Source organism: Hemicordylus capensis, chromosome 1 (genome assembly GCF_027244095.1).
Source record: "Hemicordylus capensis ecotype Gifberg chromosome 1, rHemCap1.1.pri, whole genome shotgun sequence".
Classification (NCBI taxonomy): domain Eukaryota; kingdom Metazoa; phylum Chordata; class Lepidosauria; order Squamata; family Cordylidae; genus Hemicordylus; species Hemicordylus capensis.
In genome coordinates this window covers 32,147,348-32,154,555 of record NC_069657.1, presented here as the reverse complement: position 1 = coordinate 32,154,555, position 7,208 = coordinate 32,147,348, and positions in this window count along the sequence as shown.

The following is a 7,208-nucleotide window of genomic DNA, read 5'->3' as shown; positions in this document are numbered from 1 at the left end:
GGGCCCCTGCCCTGCCCCCTCCACCTTCTTCAGAATATTTGTTGTTGTAGTGGCACAGCGAGGAAATGACTTGCCTAGTGAGCAGGAGGTTGCTGGTTCGAATCCCCGCTGGTATATTTCCCAGAATATGGGAAACACCTGTATCAGGCAGCAGCGTCTGCAGCGATTTAGGAAGATGCTGAAAGGCACCATCTCATACTGCGTGGGAGAAGACAATGGTAAACCCCTCCTGTATTCTACCAAAGACAACCAAAGGGCTCTGTGGTCACCAGGAGGCGGCAACGACTCAACGGCACTACTTTACTTTTACTTTATATCTGTCCTTTAGTTTGTTGTCTTCTGAGTGACACCAGGAAAGTGGGAAGCCTGTGAAAGGGATCAGATCGGTGCTTAAGGCCCAAGTCTAATGGCTGCTAAAGCACTTATGAACATATCAGTTTCCCAGGGGGACTGGGAAGGGCATCTCAAACTTAATCATGTGAGCTTCCATGAGAGGACGAGGGAAAGGGGACTGCTTGGAAACTCAAGTTGGCATCAACCATATGAGCACTTCTGAGGGGAAGTTTAAGTAGGAGGGTGCAATAACAGAGAACTGACTGGGTGGAGTCCAGGACAAAAAAAAGGGACCAAAGTGAACATAAGAACAGCCCTGCCAGATCAGGCCAAAGGCCTATTGTCCAGTATCCTGTTTCACACAGTGGCTCACCAGATGCCTCTGAGAAGCCCACAGGCAAGAAGTGGGGGCATGGCTTCTCTCCTGCTGTTACTCCCCTGCACCTGGCATTTAGAGGCATTTTGCCTCTAAGACTGGAGGTGGCCAATAGCTACCAGACTAGTAGCCATTGATAGACCATTTGATGAATTTGTCAAAGCCCCCTTTAAAGCTACTCAAGCTAGTGGCCATCACCACATCCTGTGGCAGAAAATTCCTTAGGTTGATTATGCATTGTGTGAAAAAGTACTTCCTTTTGTCGGTCCTAAATTTCCTGGCCTCTTCTCTCCCACATCTGAAAAACATGGTCTGAAATGAAGAATATAGGGTTTTTCCTATACAGTAGGTGTTCCTATTAGGGGTGCAAAATCAGAAAAACTCGAAGAATGTTATAGTCAGGCATCTCCCAGAACAGTATCTTGAGCAGATGTGTGGTCTATATTCAAGACAAAATGGGTCTATTGTGCCACATCTATATAACTGGTTTGGAGTTTGTGTTGAGTGCCTTTTAGAGTGAAGCTGTCTTCCAAGGATGATCTTTTGTCTAAAATGCTTTGCTTAATGCAGAACAATTGGCTTCATTTAGAATGCAAGGAATTCAGGATAGGTGAGTCATCCTTTCAGATGGCTTGCACTAGCTGAATCTGCATGACAGAGTTCTTTTTCCTGGCACCAAATACTTACCAATGAACGGTTTTGCTCAGTCTTTGCCTAGAAGTCAACATTTCCAAGATAGAGAGATGGCTGTACAACAATTCCCCCCATTGACACAATGCAAAGTCTGTGAGATGCCATGCACTCTGGCGACAGCTGACAGATAATACTCCATGGTCTAGAGTGTTGGAAGTTAAAGGACTTGGCGCTGTCTCTTTGCCTCAGACAGTGGAGGACAGACTAGTAAGTCAGAGGGCTAGAGAGTCAAGACATTGGTCATCCCTCCTCCACTGCTCTGATGCTATCCCTTTGAAATGTAGATTGCTATTCTTAGGGAATTCAACTTCCTCCCTCTCTCTCTTCTTACCTGCCCGCCTACCTTGCAACATGGCAAGCCTCTCTCCCTGCACCATATGTGCAGAGAGGATGCAGAATCCAACTGCATCCAGCTAGATAGATAGATTAGAGATCCTAACTCCTCACTTTCCTATCTAGAATGGAGTTCCTTAATAAATGCCTTTTATATTGATTTGAAACTATGAATTGGCTCCAAGTTACTTTACTCTCAGCACACACGCATGCTTAACTAATCCGCTGTGTTGTGCCTCTGTGCACTCTGCTATAATGAGAAAAGGGATTCTCTCACCACAGAGAATTTCCAACATAGAGTCCATATGGAGTCTGCTGATCTGTTGCTTAGCTTGTAATCATGGACTAGTCCACCCAGCTGAGCTCTGCCAGATAAATGGCCAGCCTGTAGGCAGTGTGGCTCTCATTAATGCCAGGATGGGGTGGGATGGGAGAGAGAGGCACAACCTGTGGTTCTGAGAACTCGAGGCATCTGTGCCTAGTTTGACCCCCCCGCCAGCTCATTAAGGTGATTCACTGTTGTGCTTGCCTAAGCTACCAGAGCAAGCCAAAAAGTGCCACCAGTGGGTTAAAGCTTAAATATGAATGATAGGTTGGTGTGGATACACAAACACATGTGTGCACGAGATATTTATTTATTTATTTATTTGCAACATTTTTATACTGCCTTTCTTCCTTGTCAAAGGCACCCAAAGAGGTTTACAATATTAAAAGGAGCAAATTACAGAAGAGTAAAAAAAGGTTGTCTCAGGCTGTTGGTCTTTTCAGGAGCTGAGGACAAGAGCTCCCTGGCCTGGGTGCCTCCTTTCTTGCCTTCTTCTCAGGCCACACTGGTCTTTCCATACTCCTGGGAAGGTGTGTGGTGGGGGGCCTTGCCCCAACAGTCCTCATAGGCCAGAGCTGGTTTCTATGGGGGCCGATGTTATGCTCTCCCCTGGCCTGGGCACCTCCATGGTGAGACGTACACCTAAGTGCCATGATTAATTTTGCTGAATGGCTGGCTGATGTATTGCACAGTTTTTGTGGTCTTTGCCCTTGGTGCAGTGGGGAAGTAACTTGCCTAGAGAGCAAGAGGTTGCTGGTTTGAATCCCTGCTGGTATATTTCCCAGACTATGGGAAACACATATATTGGGCAACAGCAATATAGGAAGATGCTGATGGCCATGGTAAACCCCTCCTGTATTCTACCCAAGAAAACTACATGGCTCTGTGGTTGCCAGAAGTCGATGCCAACTCGAAGGCACAAATTTAGTTTACAGCTTAGTTGTCTAAGCAGCTTGTTGGGCTATTTCTTAGCACCATCTGCTGGCCCTTTGCTGACACTAATGAGAAGGCCACTGAAAACCCATCCTCCTTAAATATTTAAAAGTAATGGCTTTTCAATGGCTTTTTCATGGAATGTCAGCAAATGGCCAGCAGGTGGTGCTAAGAACCTTCAGATGATATCTCATCACAATTTGTGTTAGAATAAATTGCCATTTAAAAATAATCTCTGCAAGGCTTTCTGCCAGTCTTTGTGAGGGAAGGGGAGAAGTAGTTTATTTTTCTATGCTTGGTCCATTCAAAGAGGGATCATGTAAAAATATACCATTACAAAATGATATTATACAAAAAAGGTAGCTAAAAATAGGAAGTATCTTTCTTTTTTCTGATGATGTTCCAGTAAAAAATGAAAAGACTGCAGTGTCTAAAAAAGACCTGATGTTGTTGCATCCTTTCCTCCTTCTCTGAAGTGAATGACATGGGTTAGTGTTATCATACAGACAGCATTCCATAATTTAATTTCAGAAATTTACTGTGATTCTACATTGAACAATTACTACAATAGTTCTTAGATTTTCTTCCTCTTTGTCAACTGTATTGTATGTGTGATAAATTCCTTTTAAAAAAATTGAGAGTGATCTATTGCAACTTTATTATTTGTCCATTATTTGTCCCCTGATAACTGAGCAAAGAGGCACCTTTTAAAAGTGGTAAAGGTAAAGTGTGCCCTCGAGCCAGTGTCAACTCCTGGCAACCACAGAGACATGTGTATTGTCTTTGGTAGAATACAGGAAGGGTTTACCATTTCCATCTCCCACACAGTATGAAATGTTGCCTTTCTGCCTCTTCCTGTATCGCTGCTGCCCGATATAGGTGTTTTTGTTTTTATTTATTTATTTATTGTTAAATTTATATACCGCCTTTCATTAAAAACAATACCAAGGTGGTTTACAAAAGTTAAAAAACATACAATAAAAATGACAATTAAAATATTAAGCTAAAAATATAAAACAAATCTAATTTAAAATCTATAAAACACAAACATAAAAATTATACACGGGTAAAAACACAGAGAAGCAGCAATAGAACAATCATGTAAAAGCCTGGATAAAAAGCCAAGATTTAACAAGCTTTCTAAAGCTGTGATGGAGTCCGAGGAGCAAATGGCCACTGAGAGAGCATTCCAAATTCTGGGGGCAGCAACAGAGAAGGCCCTGTCCCGAGTGCACAACAGCTGAGCCTCCCTCATTGTCAGCACCCGGAGTAGAGCCCCCTCAGATGACCTCGTCAAGCAGGCAGCAACCTTTGGGAGCAGGCAGTCCCTCAGGTACCCTGAGCCCAAACCATTAAGGGCTTTAAAGGTCAAAACCCGCACCTTGAATTAGACCCGGAAATGAACTGGCAGCCAATGCAACTCTTTCAGAATGTGTGTGATGTGCTTCCACTGGGCAGCTCTGGATAAAACCCTCGCTGCCGCGTTTTGCACTAGCTGTAGTTTCTGGATATTCTTCAAGCGAAACTCCATGTAGAGCACGTTACAGTAATCCAGCCCTGACGTGACTAAGGCATGGGTAACTGTGGCCAGATCTGCCTTCTCGAGAAAGGGACACAGCTGGCGCACTAGCCAAAGCTGTGCAAAGGCACCCCGGCCACCGCCTCCACCTGAGCTTCCAAAAGCAGAGCCGGGTCCAGTATTACCCCCAAGCTGCGTACTTGCTCCTTCAAGGGGAGTGCAACCCCATCCAGAACCAGTAAAATCTCCTCATCCCGACTGGCTCTCCTACTGACCAACAGTACCTCCGTCTTATCCAGATTCAATTTCAGTTTATTAGCACACATCCAACCCATCACGGCCTCCAGCCTCCGATTCAGGACATCCACCGCCTCCCTAGGATCAGGTGACAAGGAGAGATAGAGCTGAGTGTCATCTGCATATTGCTGACAACTCAGTCCAAGTCCCCGGATGACCTCTCCCAGCGGCTTCATGTAAATGTTAAACAGCATGGGGGACAAGACCAAACCCTGCGGGACCCCACAGGCCAACGGCCATGGAGCAGTAGTCCCCCAGCACCACCTTCTGGACCCTCCCCCCAAGAAAGGACCAGAACCACTGCAACGCAGTATTTCTGATTCCCATATTCGAGAGGCGGCCCAGAAAGATACCATGATCTATGGTATCGAACGCCACCGAGAGGTCCAGCAGAACCAACAGGGATGCACTTCCCCTGTCTAGTTCCTGGCGTAGGTCATCCACTAGAGCGACCAAGGCAGTCTCAGTCCCATATCCAGGGTGGAAGCCAGATTGAAAAGGGTCCAGATAATCCATCTCATCCAAGACTCTCTACAGCTGGGATGCCACCGCACGCTCCATCACCTTGCCCAAAAAGGGCAGGTTAGAGACCGATCTATAGTTGTCCAGGTTGGAGAGATCAAGGGAGGGCTTTTTAAATGGTCTTACCACCACCTCCTTGAGGCACGGTGGCATCCTGCCCTCCCTTAATATCTTTGCTACACGGAACAGCTCCACCGGTCTGCACTGAGCAGATGCAATGGATGCAGAGAAAAAACGTTTCTTCGCCGCCCCCACCACCATGAAGTAGTCTCTTAAATGGGCTCTAGCCCGTGTTCGGTCGGATTCGTCACGACTCTTCCTCCAGTGTCGTTCCAGCCATCGCCCGAGTTGTTTCATCGCCCTAAGCTCCGAGGAAAACCAAGGAGCAGATCGAGCTCCACCAAGCCGGAGAGGGCGTTTAGGAGCAACTGTGTCAACAGCCGGTCCGTCTCTCCATTTCAGAGATCAACCAGGGCCTTGACAGGGTCATCAGCTCTGGACACTGGAAACTCCCCAAGGGCCGTCTGGAATCCATGTGGATCCATAGTCTGGAATCCAAGTGGATCCATTTCCCATAGTCTGGGAAACATACCAGCGGGGATTTGAACCAGTAATCTCTTGAGGTGGTTCTCTTTATTAATATTTGTTGTCATGGTATTTATTAAGCAGAGGAGAGCAACTGGTCCTATCCATCCACAGCACAGCATTCTTCCAGTGGCTGTTGCTGGTGTCTACTTTTTTTTTAAGATTTTGAGCCCTTTGGGGACAGAGAGCCATCTTCCTTCCTTCCTTCCTTCCTTCCTTCCTTCCTTCCTTCCTTCCTTCCTTCCTTCCTTCCTTTCTTTCTTTCTTTCTTTCTTTCTCTGTAAACCATTTTGGGAACTTTTGTTGAAAGCTGGTATATAAATATTGGTTGTATTTGTATTCATTTTCGTATTGAATAAAGTAAAGGTAAAGTGTGCCTTCAAATCAATCTAGACTCCAGGTGCCCACAGAGCCCTGTGGTTTTCTTTGGTGGAATACAGGAGGGGTTTACCATTGCCTCCTCCCATGCAGTATGAGATGATGCCTTTCATCATCTTCCTATATAGCTGCTGCCCGATAGAGGTGTTTCGCATAGTCTGATGGGCAGATGTAAAAATGTGCAACATTCATAGTGTCCTGACTGCCTTGAGCACCTCACTTTAAAAACAGTGCCTCACATGGATGGTGTTGTAGAAAAGGGCAGTTCTGCTCTAACTTTAAACTGTGCCAACATTATTGCATGATATGATGCCCATTATTTTCATGAGCATCACATCATGCAACTGCATTTGTACATTCAAAGTCAGAGTGGAACTGCATTGTTCTGCAATGGTGAGGTTTACACACATGCAGCAGTATGAAGGAGGGGTGCCCAACCACCCACGTTTCACTGTGTGTTATGTAAGCCACTTATGGGGTCCCCTGGGGTTCTTAACTGGAGCATTTGGCTGGCATCCCCAGCTTTTTAGATTGTGTAGGGGAGGAGTTCTTGTTGCGGCTCCCCCCACTTGTATGATACTTCCCTGGCTTGAATGTATTAAGCAGGGGAGAGTTAACATAAGAAAAGTCATACAAGATCAGGCCAAAGGATCCTGCTTTATGCAGTGGACAACTTGGATGGCTTTAAGGGGTTTTTGGATGACTTCATGCAGGAGAGGTCTATCAATGGCTACTAGTTGGAGGGCTAAAGGCCACCTCCAGCCTCAGAGGCAGGATGCCTCTGAATACCAGTTGGAGGGGAGTAACAGCAGGAGAGAGGGCATTTCCTCAGCTCCTGCCTGTAGGCTCCCAGTGATAGCCAAACAACCCACCATGACTAGAACATTTGAAAAATGAGTACTCAGGCCGTCAAC